Genomic DNA, 15,214 nt, shown 5'->3' on the forward strand with positions numbered 1-15,214 from the left:
TCCGAACACAGCACCCAGCATTTTTGCAAGGGGTAGGGGAAATGGGAGCAGGTTCTAAATTTCATACCCTTGGTTCAAATGTTAAAATGTAGATGCCTCAGGCTGATCTGATTTTCATTAGTGGGATGTCCAGAACATGGCTTGTACACTTCAAATCTGGTAGGAGAAGGTCCAAAGCTGCTAAACTTTCTTGAGAGATAGTGTGTCCTTTTGGAGAGGTAAGCTGCCCTTTGGGAGAGGCAAGGCTCCATGGGATTGTTAAATGTAGACATGAATGTGTGTAAAAAAGTGCATAAGGAACTGACACAGGGAACTCTCAAACGAGCTGTTAAGAGGAGTTGTCAAAGGGAACCATCCACGAAGCTGTCAAGCTATCAAAGAATTTAAAACTCCTGCCCTTTATATATTTGAAAATCTCTGTGCAGTGTTTAAAAAAAAATCAGTGTTTGCTATTTCACACTTTGTTGAGGTAAGCCTGAATGTTACAATTTCAGGATCCACTTCCTCTTTTGCAAACCGCAATGGTTTTAAAGAAATCACAGGCTGTCAATTAGGCTTAGACTGTCAACATTGCGGATCAGTGGAGTACTTGAGATCCATTCAAGCATGAAGGGAAATGAACATAAACACAGGTGGCTGGAGGACGATAGAAATCCATTGAACTGTCAATGGAATCTTTCTCAAAGCCCTGCATAGTGAATTTGTTAGAAATCAAAGGGTTCCATTGGAATGGGGAGGGTTTCAATGATTTTAAGTTGCTCGGAAACCTCAAAGGCTTCAAATAAAAATTGTGCACATATGTTGGGACTGAGTGCACGACTGCGCAGAATGGAGTGCTGCAATGATTTAAAAGCCTGCCAGGTGACCAGGGGGCATGGCGATTAAAGTGACATGGCCAGTTCAGAATTTTCACCACTGTCAGGCAGGAATGCAAATACTGATTGCAGTGTCTGTCTGAAATCACCATGCCAGGGGTGATCTTATGGTCTGCCAGGCAGAGTGGTAAGGTCAACTCTTTGTCCCCAGCATGAGCCCACCCAATCCCCCAGGGCCCTTCCTCTGCAGCCTGGCAGCAGCTATCAAATGGCCCCTCAGGACCCAAGGTACCAGACCAGGGTGTCCGTGCCAGGGGGGCAGTGCACCATTGGCGCTGCCAAGGCACATAGCCTGAAAGGGAGGGCTGTGCAGGGGGTCTGAAGGGGAAGAAGACCTGAATGGGGGGCCTATGGGAGAGGGGGGCCTAAGTGGGGATGGTCAGTTCAGGTCACCCTCATGCCTGTGTGGTGAGTGGGGAACTGTTTGGAGGGAGGGGGGGTGAGTCGATATTTGTGGGTAGCGGGGGAGGTGCCCCTCTTTCATGAGGGGCGGGAGGGCACTGTTTCAGTTTTTGAGGGGAGGAGCGTCTGTCTCCGAGTCTGGAGATCAGGTCACTCTTTACAAAGGGCGGCCCAGCCTCAGAACAGTGGGGCTGGCCGGTGAGTTGCTTGAAATGAGCTTATTTGCACCTTTCAAGTGGGTGAACACTCCTGCCAGCTGGGCACTGAGCCTCAAAATGGGAGCAATCAGCCCAGAGTTTTAAGATCATTTCTCGAAGAGGCTTATTTGGAAAGAGCTCCTCTTAAATAAACCTAAGCAGTAAGATTTGAACAAGGTTTACAGTCCCTGGAATACTAGAACAAGCAGCTTGAAGTTTGGAGACTATTATGCATAGTGAATGATTGCCACATAGACTCCGTGGAGTCTGCATAATAAATCATCCTGAAATAGGGAGAGATACTGTATGGATTAAAAAACCTTTAATAACAAAAATTGTGAACCATTTTCTGCCAAGTACATCGTGGAACATTCTGGCTCCAGTCCTGTTGTCCAGAGTAGCTCCCTCAGCAAAAACACGTCTAAAGAATAACATATGACTGTTAAGATTTAGAAAAAGGCATTTGAAGAAAAGACATTTCATCCAGTAAAGTAAGCCAACTCCCTTTATAGGAGTCATGATTCTAGTATGATCATTTATACTGATTTAAGAGTTTTCCCAATTTACTTAACTGAGATGTTATTAAAGCAAGGGAAACTCCTAACGGGGGGGTCTCACTGATCACTGAGTGTACCAGGCAAAAATCCACAGAATTTCAACTTTTTAAAAAAAAATTCAAACTGGAGAGGGCACAGCGGTTAGCACTGCTGCCTCACAGCGCCAAAGACCCAGGTTCGATTCCTGTCTTGGGTGACTGTGCGGAATCTGTGCATTCTCCTCGTGTCTGCGTGGGTTTCCTCCGGGTGCTCCGGTTTCCTCCAACAGTTGAAAGACGTGCTGGTTAGGTGCATTGGCCATGCTAAATTCTCCCTCTGTGTACCCGAACAGGTGCCGGAGTGTGGTGACTAGGGGATTTTCACAGTAACTTCATTGCAGTGTTAATGTAAGCCTGCTTATGACACTAATAGATAAACTTAAACTTAAAACAATGAACCAGGTTACTGATTGCTGAATCAAAACAGAAAGTGATAGAAATGCTCAGTAGCCCTGCCAGAAGATTGGATTCAGACATCCGACAATCCTGACCCAAAATGTTAATATTTTTTCTCTCATCAGCTGTTGATGCATCTGTGCATTTTGTGCTTTATTTTAGGTTTTCAACATTTGCTGTGTTTTTACTTCTTCGACCCTGAGCGTTCCATTCCATAAATAACATTCTCATGTTCCCAACAGCACTGAAACCAGAACGTTCCATGATGAACTTGGCAAACGAATAGGAAATGCTTTACAATTTTCATTATTAAAAGGCTTTTCCTTCGATGCAAATTAAAATCAAACAATCCCGCACTTCATAACATCCAAAGAATGTCCCAAGTGGAATGAAGCTTTCTTCTTTTATATTCTAATATCCAGTTGGTTGGAGCGCATCTGCTGTCGTTAACATGCTATCCAGATCAGGACAGCTAATGAACATGAACCTTGGGCTGATCCCTGTTCCATATAGATACTATCATGATGATGTGTGACCTGATGGTCTGTGCCTCCAGCTCTATCTTTTGTATTTACGCCCCAACCCCTCACAGTTGTTCAAAAAAAAAAGACAAGGTAAGCTTACCGGCCGTTCATGCCACGTTCCCGCTGTAGCAAAGTTGGAGAATTTGGCGGCCAGCCAAATCTCCGTTCACTGCGGCCGGACAGGAAAATCCCAGCAGCGTGAACGGAAGTAAGATTCCGGCCGGAGAATGGATTCCTTTCTTGTTTATGATTGAACAAAAGTTTTCAGGATTGAGAGCAAATCTGAGCGATCTTGCTGTTTTAAAAGCTTTATATATTAGCAATGCAAATTCTATATCAGCAAATGCTGCTGTTACTGGCAGGACCCTGTTGGGAGAAGGCCTTTAAATTTTGCGGAATATCAATATGTGCAAGAAAGTAAACAGCAGGTAAAAAATGAAATGTAAAGAAAATGCTGATATTCCATTTCCCTGTGTTTCAAATTCCCAATTGAAACTCTGTTCAGGGGGAACTCTTTCGATTCCTGGAGGAGGGGTTGAGTGTTGGGGGTGGTGGAATGTAGGTGTGAGCTATGATTGTGGCTTTAGGAGCCGTCAGTTCAAAGCAATTTAACAAGGATTTCAACTCTTTGGCGAATAGTGGAAAGGATCCCTGTCTGAACGGACCTGATGTGGAGATGCCGGCGTTGGACTGGGGTAAACACAGTAAGAAGTTTAACAACACCAGGTTAAAGTCCAACAGGTTTCTTTGGTAGCAAAAGCCACACAAGCTTTCGGAGCTCCAAGCCCCTTTAGAACTCCCACTCACCTGAAGAAAGGGCTTGGAGCTCCGAAAGCTTATGTGGCTTTTGCTACCAAATAAACCTGTTGGACTTTAACCTGGTGTTGTTAAACTTCTTACTGTCTGAACGGACCTGGCCACTGATCCTGCCTCAACAGGCACGTACTTGATTTGTTTTTATTTAATTTGATTTATTATTGTCACATGTATTAGTATACAATGAAAAGTATTGTTTCTTGCACGCTGTACAGACAAAGCGTACCGTTCATAGAGAAGGAAAGGAGAGAGTGCAGAATGTAATGTTACAGTCACAACTAGGGTGTGGGGAAAGATCAACTTAATGCAAGGTAGGTCCATTCAAAAGTCTGATGGCAGCAGGGAAGAAGCTGGTCTTGAGTCGGTTGGTACGTGACCTCAGACTTTTGTATCGTTTACCCGATGGAAGAAGGTGGAAGAGAGAATGTCTGGGGTGCGTGGGGTCCTTAATTATGCTGGCTGCTTTGCCGAGACAGCGGGAAGTGTAGACAGAGTCAATGGATGGGAGGCTGGTTTGCGTGATGGATTGGGCTACATTCACAATCTTCTGTAGTTCCTTGCGGCCTTGGGCAGAGCAGGAGCCATACCAAGCTGTGATACAACCAGAAAGAATGCTTTCTATGGTGCATCTGTAAAAATTGGTGAGAGTCGTAGCTGACATGCCAAATTTCCTTCGCCTCGACTTTCTCAGGAGACTTTGGTGGGCTTTCTTCACTATCGTGCTGGCATGGGGGCGACCAGGACAGATTGCTGGTGATCTGGACACCTAGAAACTTGAAGCTCTTGACCGGTTCTACTTTATCCGGTCATGAAAAGGATCAATTGTGTGTTTCTTACTGACAGTTGCAACTTTAGGCAATGAACTGAACTGGAGAGAAAATATTGTGGTGACCAAAACTGTTATTTATACACTACAAGCTGCAGCAGGATTAGGATCAAGTCCTTGCTGTTTAGAATTGCTGCTTTTGCTGACAGTTTGTTTTTATTCTGTGTTTTAAGAGTGATGCAGCTTGAGCCGATATGTTTAGCTTCATGCACATTTAGATGTCCAGCATTTTTGTTATATAAACAGTTCTGAACAGCAGCTATCCAGACTCTTTGACACACAATTTAGTCTGTGTACATGTTGCGCATGTACGCTGCTTTATGATTGGCTTCATGTGACTTCATGCATGTGTGAATTGGGGACATTGAAGTGAGTTTCAGACAGGCCTTTGGCTTGACAGGAGTTTGCAGTCCTGTTTTCCATTAAAACTTTGCAAGTGGCCAAGGCCCTGGCATTATTCCAGTTCAGATATCTGCTTACAAATTGTCTTTTACCTTTTTTGAAAACAATGATGTCATTGAATGCTTTTTGTAAAGTTTGGGCTGATTGCCATTAATTCTCACAAAGGATCTTGTTGACACAGTTAGAAACATACATTGTGTATGCTGTCCATATTTAACATTGGGATATGAGTGTTGGCTCCAGCACTATGTTCAGCCATGATGTATTTTAGACATCACTTGGTAGAACCAAGATGAGGTGGGATTTCTTCAGCCAGCGGGTGGAGAATCTGAGGAATTCATTGCCACAGAAGGCTGTGGAAGCCAGGACATTGAGTATATTTAAGACATTGATAGGTTCTTGATTGGTTGGGGATCAAAGGTTACAGGAAAAAGGTGGGAGAATGGGGTTGAGAAACCTATCACTATGATCAAATGGCAGAGCAGACTCGATGGGCCGAATAGCCTAATCCTGCTCCTTTCATAGGATCCCTACAGTACAGAAGGAGGCTATTCGGCCATCGCGTCTGTACCGACCACAATCCCACCCAGGTTCTATTTCTGTAACCCCACGCATTTGTCCTGCTAATATCCCTGACACCAAGGGTCAATTTTAGCATGGTCAAACAACCTAACCCGCACACCTTTGGAGTGTGGGAGGAAACCGAAGCACCCGGAGGAAACCCACGCAGACACGGGGAGAATGTGCAAACTCTACAGACAGTGACCCAAGCCGGGAATCGAACCCGGGTCCCTGGCGCTGTGAGACAGCAGTGCTAACCACTGTGCAACTGTGTAACGGTGCTGCCTATATCTTATGGTTGCACACACTCCCACATGGATGATGTACAGCTAGATACCATAGAGCCCAGGCCATGTGGTGAAATGTAGTGACTGTTGCGATAGAACTTGGGCAGATACTTTTCTTTTTCCGATCCTCAGTGCTTAGAGTTTGTCCAGCTGTGGCCTCGGTCGGTGCCTTTGGGCTATGAGATTTCGCTATCAAGTAAGACAAGGAACTGATTTATATTTCGGGCTGGTTCTGCCTGAACTCAGAAACAAAGTAATTGTGATCAGGAAATCAGGAGACAAATACTTTCTCCTGTAAACAAATTGCCATTCCTTGAGAACTTCCAGATTATTTTTGGTGTTTAACTGATTGCATCCTGTTAGGAAATTGATAATCTGGATTCATGTGAACTGGGGCCACTGACAAACTGGTGATTTCTTTTTGTTTTAATCCATGTTTTCAGAGATTTTTTTCCGAGCCTCAAGATTTTATGACACCAGTAAAAATCACTTGGTCAGTTCGAATAATTGTATTTGTTAGTTGACTGACTGATAAACATTAGACTGTAACATTACTGTTAAATAACAGCTTTCAAAAATAATCATTTTTGAGCAAGAAAAGAATCTTCTGAAAAGATTTTATAAGAGAATTGAAACATATAATGTTACATTTCATACTTTTGTGCACGCTAAGTCAGTAGTCACTTTTCAAAGGAGTGGGCGGTCAGCAGGAACATTTTGTGCATTCGATTTGTTCTGCAAATACTTTGAGAGAGTTTTCTAAAGGCTGCCAGAAATTTCTAGAAATTGAAAGGATGCAATGAAATTGTCCAATCAACTCGAGTAAGAATGGGGGCGGCACGAGGCACAACGGTTAGCACTGCCGCCTCACAACTCCAGGGGCCCGGGTTCAATTCCAGTCACTGTCTGTGTGGAGTTTGCGCGTTCTCCCCATGTCTGCCTGGGTTTCCTCCGGCTGCTCTGGCTTCCTCCCACACTCCAAACACGTGCAGGTTAGGTTGATTGGCCGTGCTCAATTGCCCCTTTGTGTCAGGAAGACTAGCAGGGTAAACGCGTGGGGTTACAGGGATTGGTCCTGTGTGGAATTGTTGTCGGTGCAGGCTTGATGGGCCGAATGGCCGCCTCCTGCACTGCAGGGATTCTAAGAAGTGAAGTGTCTATGATCTCTGTGAAGAGCATATTCCACTCTCATAAGGATTGTAAAAAGAAAACTGGACTGATACCGTTGAAAAATGGAAGGAAAAAAGGATCCAGCTACCAGATATGTTGAAGAATGTCAAACATCACAATTATCAGAAAAGGATCTCAAGTTAAAATGTGCCTCCTTATAGCAGTCCAAAGAGACAGACCAAGGTTCCAGAGCTGCGATGTAAATAAAAAGATCTTCAAAGTAATAAAATAGTTCGATTCCTTTTGTGTTTATAAGCATTTACATTAAAATGTTAACTTTATATTGATACTACTGATTCATACTGATCCAGAAATATGCTTTCACCTCTAGAAGAGGGACGCATTTTCTTGCTGATGAAGACAAGAAAGTCACTGTGCTGAGGAAGGAGAGGAACTCATCATCAGCCTCTTTTTTAATATTTATTAATGTCACAAGTGGGCTTATATTAACATTGCAAGGAAGTTAGTGTGAAAATCCCCTAATTGCCACACTCCGGCGCCTGTTCGGGTAGACTGAGGGAGAATTTAGCATGGTCAAAGTGCCTAACCAGCATGTCTTTTGGAGTGTGGGAAGAAACCGGAGCACCCGGAGGAAACCCACGCAGACACGGGGAGAACGTGCAGACTCCACACACAGACAGTGACCTAAGCTGGGGGTCGAGGTGCTGTGAGGCAGCAGTGCTAACCACTCTGCACCATGCTGACATGATTTGAAAATGTGGAAGGAGAGGATAGATGAGAAACCTGAAGCATCTGTGATTCAACGTTCAAGTGTTGTCGGTAGTTAGAAAACAGAGGTGGAAAGAAAGCTTACTGAATTTCTGGATCCTCAACAACCACCCCAGAAAAGATGAAGAACATACGGAGAGGTATCCGAATCAATATCAGGAGCATTTCTCTCACTAACACTTGGTACGCATCATGATCCAGCGGGTTAAAAAGGAGTGCTTCGGGGCCTCAGAGCACCAAAATTATCCAGATGGTGCACAGTCTGTTTTATAGACTTCAATATTAAAGGCTCACATCGTTTAGAAAGTGATTATTGCAGCTACAGCTACAGCTTGAATGGAAATCTTTGAAAGACCATGATGATGACTCACAATAAACGTGCAATGTCAGGAAGAGAGCTGCCGTATGAAGCCAAAATGATTTTTTATTTCATGCGCTACCTGAAAGTCCTTCATTGTAATATTCCCACACATCAGTCAGAGTGCTTCTACTCAACCTTTTAAAACAATAGTGTGCGTCGATTGCTTTCCCTCATTTCCATTTTTGTATACCATCAGGAAGCAACTAGGTAAATAATCTATCTGAAAATAAATTTGCCAAACACAGTTTTTTTTTAAAAAAAGGATGATTGCTTAGTGAGTCCAGTCCGTGAACATGGGTTGTTATATTTTGCAATGGGCATTGTCAGCAATAGTCATTTTATTCTTAATTGAATCCAGGAGGGAAGGGTTCACTATTTTCCACTCCTGCCCCCTTTCTGCTAGTTAAGAGCCTTGAATGATTCCAAAATAAAAACCAAAGTGACAATTTCACACTTTAAAGATTTATGCATTTTGCAATGACTGTCAACTATATTTGGAGCCGATGTATAGATTGTGGACCCTGCGATTAGTTTATGTGGATGCTTTATGATAAGGCAAAGCCTGTCCACCAATTGGCATTGTTCAATGTTCCTTTTTAACTTGGTGATCATGATAGTAATTTAATAAGCAGCCAATAATCCAAATTAAATTTGCAAACTCAATAAACATTATGGGCCAAAATCACCACAATATTCTTTAGTAATAGCAGAAATGGTTGTGCAAATGGAGTGTGATTCGTTAGCGAATGATTTGCGCCAGGATTTGCACTTTTTTTCATTCATTTTCCAGCATTTGTTGCCCATTTCTAATTGCCGTTGAGAAGGTGGTGGTAAGCTGCCTTCTTGAACCACTGCAGTCCATGTGTTATAGGAGCACTCTTAGTGTTGTTAGAGAAGTTCCAGGATTTCGATCCAGTGACAATGAAGGAATGGCAATAAGTTTCCAAGTCAGGATGGTGAGTGGCTTGGAGGTGAACTGCTAGATTGTGGTTTCCCATGTATCTGTTACCCTTAACCCTCTAGATGGTAATGGTTTGGATGGTGCTGTCTAAGGTGCCTTGATAAATTGATGTTGTGCATCTTGTCGATGGCACACACTGCTGCCACTGTGCGTTGGTGGTGGAGGGAGTGCTGTTTGTGGATGGGGTGCCAATCCAGTGGTCTGCTTTGTCCTGGATGGTGTCGAGCTTATTGGAACTGCACTCATCCAGGGAAGTAGGAAGTATTCCATCACACTCCTGACAGTGTCTCCAAAAACATCCCAGAATGTGAGCAAGTCCATTGTACTGCTCTGGGACACATGGGCCACTCAGTCACTGATGTTGGCAGGAAGCCTGAACAACCTGCCCAAGTCCTCCCTGAAGGCCAAAGCCCTGATCAGCAGAGTGGAAGGAGGATTTGAGTTTGAAGCCTTCCATAGGGTGACCCTGTTTCAGGCCTGTCACAGATCCCTGAACGAGCAGTAGCAGGAATTGAATTTCCTACTTGGAGAAGATTTGGCTGGCGCAAAGTGTTAGCCTGCAATGAAAAAGAGGCCAATGTCAGCCAGCAGAAAGCTGTAGGAGAGCCAAAGACTGGGGAAGGTCCAGAGGCCCAAAGGGGTGAAATAGCACAGGTAACCACTTGCGTGAGTGCTGCTCGAGTGTAGCAAGGCCCCAGCCAGGCCAGTAAAGAGGAAACAGCCCCACAGGAAATATCCCCAAATTAAACAGGAACAGAGTAGTCCCAGAGCACCTCCCACCACAGTTGAAGAGCCCGAAGGAAATCAAGCTATTAAACCTGAAAAGACCAGGGTTAATACATTTCTGGAAATATGGCTGGCAGAAACCTTCTGTCAAGTATTAAATAGGGATAAAGGGAGTGCCCAAACCGATGAGCAGGTAGAGGGTGAGATCCCTCCTCGAGTGGAAAAGCCACAAGTGAGTATGGTTGGAGGTGCCCCTGTACCTGAGGGCAGCGGTGTTCCAGGAGATGTGGTGCAAGTTAGGAGAGTGCCCCCTCCCAATGCAAAGGCGCCAGCTGAGAAGCCATTGGTCTGGTTGGCAGCATTATGGCAAATTTAAATGGGGACTTGGAAAGTTCCCAACCGGGCCAAGAAAGAGTGAAGGTGATGCCTCACTTAGTTGAAAAGTCACTTGGTGGTACAGCGAGAGCTGATCAGCCACCAGCGGGCAGTAGAGTTCCAAATGATGGAGCTTATTATTCAACTGACCAGCATAGGGTTTCTATCCAGATTTTACCCCATACTTACCCACCTTAATGCAGGATTGCACCCCTGCCCCACCCCTGCCCCCCAATCTCCATCCCAGCTGATTTTTCTTTACCCCCCCACTCCCAATTGCTGCCCCAACTGATTAGTCCATCAATCACCTCCACACCGCCCCACCCCCCCCCCCCCCCCCCCCCGGGCCCCCTCCCTAATGGCCCTCGGTGTGAGATGCACTCTGTGGAAGGCTAAGCGCTGCTGGGGAGGATCGGAGGAGAGTGGGTGCTGAGGAAAGGGAGCGTGCTGGCTGACACTTCCAATATGCTCCCTCATGGAGCCAACCACAGCTGAGCTGTCTGAGGGAGACCTGTTTAAAAAAAACATTATCAGTGGAACAACCAAGCCATGAATATCTAGGCAACACAATCATACACAGCCCTCAGTGCCCAGACACGTGTTCATTTTATTTGAGCCCTGACTTTCATCCCACCCTGGATTGAGGTTTAAACTGCAACCTCAATCCAGTAAAGGCAGAAGGACAATGTGAAACCCCAATCAACAGCTGTTTCATTAATTTAAATTGGCTTCTTGATTGTCGGTAGGCTGGCTTCCGACTCACGTATGTCTGCCGACTGAAATATCACGTGAGGGCGCCCAGTGTCTTCTCGAACAAATTTAACGCAATTTTGGCTTGGGGTGTCCCCTATAGATTGCACAGACCAACTTCAAAGAATTCAAATTGAAATCCAACCCAGGCTGATAGACAGGAATCTGGTCATCTACTGGGGCAAAGGGTCAGGTATCCAACATGGGCCAGAGATGGTGAGCTGTCTTCTTGAACCACTGCAGTCCATGTGGTGTAGGTTCACCCACAGTAGCCTTATCTGAGTTGACGTCCTTGCATTTATGACCATGCCCTCTGGGGGGCTGGCAGATCAGCTCCTGCCCTTATGCCCTGACCTGTTGGCAACCCATTCATACTCAGTAATTCACCATGTGCAAATGTTGATTTTTCTACTAAGTTTAAACTTTTTAATGTTTATTTATTAGTGTCACAAGTAGGCTGACATTAACACTGCAAAGAAGTTACTGTAAAAATCTCCCAGTCGCCACACTCTGGCGCCTGTTTGGGTACACTGAGGGAGAATTTAGCATGGCCAATGCAGCTAACCAGCACGTCTTCTGGACTGTGGGAGGAAACCGGAGCACCCGGAGGAAACCCATGCAGAGACAGGGACAAGGTGCAGACTCTGCACAGACAGTGATCCAAGCCGGGAATCGAACCCTGGTCCCTGGCACTGTGAGGCAGCAATGCTAACCACTGTGTCACCATGCTGCACAGCACTGTTTAAGATATATATGGATATTATCGAAGGCTTGGAGTGGCTTTCACCCATCCTCATGAGGCTGCAGCGGCTAGAGCAGCCGACACTTCTTTAGTATCTGGAAGCAGAATTAGAGAAGGAGAGGGTTGGAATGAGGGAACAGGAAGGGGAATGGGGTGAAGTGCAAGAAATGCTACTAATCTCGGCTAGCGAGGGGTGAAGGATGTCAGTATACAATCGAGCAGCAGCTGAAAGACAGCTGAAGAATGTTGTGGATGAGGAGGGTCTGTTTGCGGTCACCCTTCTTTCTCCTTTTGACCCTTTATCTGGTTCAGAAAGTGCCAGGGCTCAGTCAGAGCCTTTTTCTTGAATGTTTGTACAGAGCTATGTGCACTCGTGCCCAGTTAATTCTGCCTTTCCTGCTGCAATACTGACACAAGTGGACCCCCCCCCCCCCCCCCCCTTTACCACAGCCACAATGGTTCAGAGAGCCTGCCCTAGATTTATAATGAGCTTCAATTCAGGAAACTGTGTTGGGGTCACGGTGGGTTCAGAACAACAGATGGAAATCCCATTCTGACCCAACCCACCTTCCAAATGCGAAATCACTCTTTGTGGACCATGTTGCTGTCCTGTATTGATTGGGCACGCTCACACAAAGCAATAGAGGAAGTCGTGATCAAACTTAAAAAAAGGAAAATGGTGGAAACATTCAGCAGGTCAGGCAGCATCTGTGGAGGGCAAAACCTCTGTCCTTTCTCCCACAGATGCAGCCTGACCTACTGATGTTTCCAGCCTTTTCTGTTTGCATTCACAATTTCCAGCATCCACAGTATTCTGCTTTGCTTTTAGTGATAACGTTGTATAATACTCTGGTCAATGATCAGGGTGGCATTCCGTTTTAAATTTACTTATTAATGTTACAAGTAGGCTTACATTAACACTGCAATGAAGTTATTGTGAAAATCCCCCAGTCACCACATTCCGGCGCCTGTTCGGGTACACTGAGGGAGAATTTAGCATGGCCAATACACCTAACCAACATGTCTCTCGAATTGTGTGAGGAAACCGGAGCACCCGGAGGAAACCCACGCAGACACGGGGAGAACGTGCAAAGTCCACTCAGACAGTGACCTTTGGTGCAGGGAGCTGTACAAGGGAGAGTCAGGGGGCTGACCCCTGGTATCAAAGATCTGCATTGTGAAGGAATGAGTGAGAGACTTGCCTTTACACCTTTCAAAGGAGGCGTCATGCAAGACATGATCTTGCAGAGATCATGATAAATATAATATTAAGAATAATAAGTGCAATGGAAAAGATTAACCTGGGTTAATCTTTGTGATAGCAGGGCCAGGGGAAAAGGATCAAACAAATAAAAGTAAAATTTGAAACTTATGAGCACTTCACACAAGCTACGATCAATATATGGAATGGAAGGTGGAACAGAATTTGAGGAACAGTATTCAAGATCAGAACCACAGAATCACACCTCGTGTACTGTGTGTCACATCTTAGTTTCATTTAATAGTGTCACAAGTAGGCTTACATTAACACTACAATGAAGTTACTGTAAAAATGCCCTAGTCGCCACACTCCGGTGTGTTCAGGTACACTGGGGGCGAATTTAGCATGGTCAGTGCACCTAACCAGCATATCTTTCAGACTGTGGGAGGAAACCAGAGCACCTGGAGGAAACCTGCTCAGACACTGGGAGAACATGCAGACTCCGCACAGATGGTGACCCAAGCCGGGAATCAAACCCAGGTCCCTGGTGCTGTGAGGCAGCAGTGCTAACCATTGTGCCACCGTGCCACCCTGGAGTATTGTGTGCAATTTTGGTGTTTATCTGAGGAAGAATGTCCTTGCTATAGAGGAAGTGCAGCAAAGGTTTACCAGGCTGATTCCTGGGATGGCAGGACTGTCGCATGAGGAGAGACTAAGTCAGTTAGGATTGCATTCATTGGAGTTTAGAAGAGTGAGAAGGGATCTCATAGAAACCTATAATTTCCAACAGGGTTAGACAGGGTAGATACAGAAAGAATGTCCCCAATGGTGGGGGAGTCCAGAACTAGAGGTCATAGTTTGAGAATAAAAGGTAAACCTTTTAGAACTGAGGTGAGGAGAAATTTCTTCACCCAGGGAGTGGCAAATGTGTGGGATTCACTACCACAGAAAGTAGTTGAGGCCAAAATTTTGTGTGATTTCAAGAAGAAATTAGATATAGCTCTTGGGGCTAAAGGGATCAAGGGATATGGAGGAAGGCAGGATCAGGATATTGAGTTTGATGATCAGTTGTGATCATAATGAATGGAGGAGTAGGCTTGAAGGGCTGAATGGCCTATTCCTGATTCTAGTTTCTGTGTTTCTATTTACAAAATAAATGCGTGTGGGACCAGTCCTGGGTTCAAGTTTTACTCCATAGCTTGGGCACAAAAGCAGGGCTGACACTTGGGTACATTACTGAGGGACGCTGCACTGTTAGAGCTGTCATCTTTCGGATGAGACACTAAACGGAGGTCCCAGCTGCCTGCTCGCATGGACGCAAAAGATACCACGGCACTATTTTGAAGAAGAGCAGGGGTGTTATTCCCTGGAGCTTACAGTGCGCGTACTGGCTGTGGACTTTCCTACATTACGCTAGTGACTACACTTCAAAAGTACTTCACTGGCTTTGAGATGTCTGCTGCTTGTGAAAAACGCTGTATAATTACAAATCTTTATTTTTGGGATCTGAGGAATTCTCTGGATGGCTGAGCTAAAATGGACCAAATGCTTTTTCTCTTTCCCTCATCTGTTATTATCTTGTAATCCTGTGATTTCCTCATGAGCTACTTATCACCACACAGCATCCTTTAATCAGGAAGAAGACACGATCTGGCCACAGACTTCTGTCAGTGCTGCTCGTATATAAATATATATTATATGAAAGAGGAAACACATGCCTTCATTGCACTGAGCTGTCAGGTTTTCCTTTTCCCTAAAATGTTGTATCCACCCACATGGTGTTTAAAGAGCTGATGTTACTTGATTTGAAATGCCATTGCTGGGGCCTGATGTCAGGAAGCTCCAAGATTCAAACTGTTTCCGTTTGTTTTGCCGGGGGGACACACACACACACACACAAATGTCTCTAAATTGTCAGACAGCTTGTCTAATATTCAGTACTGGATGAGCAGCAATTTCCTTCAACTGAATATTGGGAAAGACCAAACTTGTTGATTTTGATCCACGCCCCATACTCCGTCCACAAGTCCCCAACTTCATCCCGTTCCCTGGCAGCTGTCTGAGGCTGGACCAGACTGCTTGCAAGCTGGACCTCGAGATGAGCTTCTGACCACATCTGCACCATTGTTAAGACCATCTACTTCCATCTCCATAAATACATCTAAATACATATGGGCAGCATGGTTGCGCCTTGCTTAGTGCTGCTGCCTCACAGCACCAGGGACTCGAGTTCAATTCCTGGCTTGGGTCACTGTGTGGAGTCTGCACGTTCTCCCCATGTCTGCGTGGGTTTCCTCCGTGCGTGCTCCGGTTTCCTC

The sequence above is a fragment of the Mustelus asterias genome, chromosome 11, assembly GCF_964213995.1.
Source record: "Mustelus asterias chromosome 11, sMusAst1.hap1.1, whole genome shotgun sequence".
In the NCBI taxonomy this organism is placed as follows: Eukaryota; Metazoa; Chordata; class Chondrichthyes; order Carcharhiniformes; family Triakidae; genus Mustelus; species Mustelus asterias.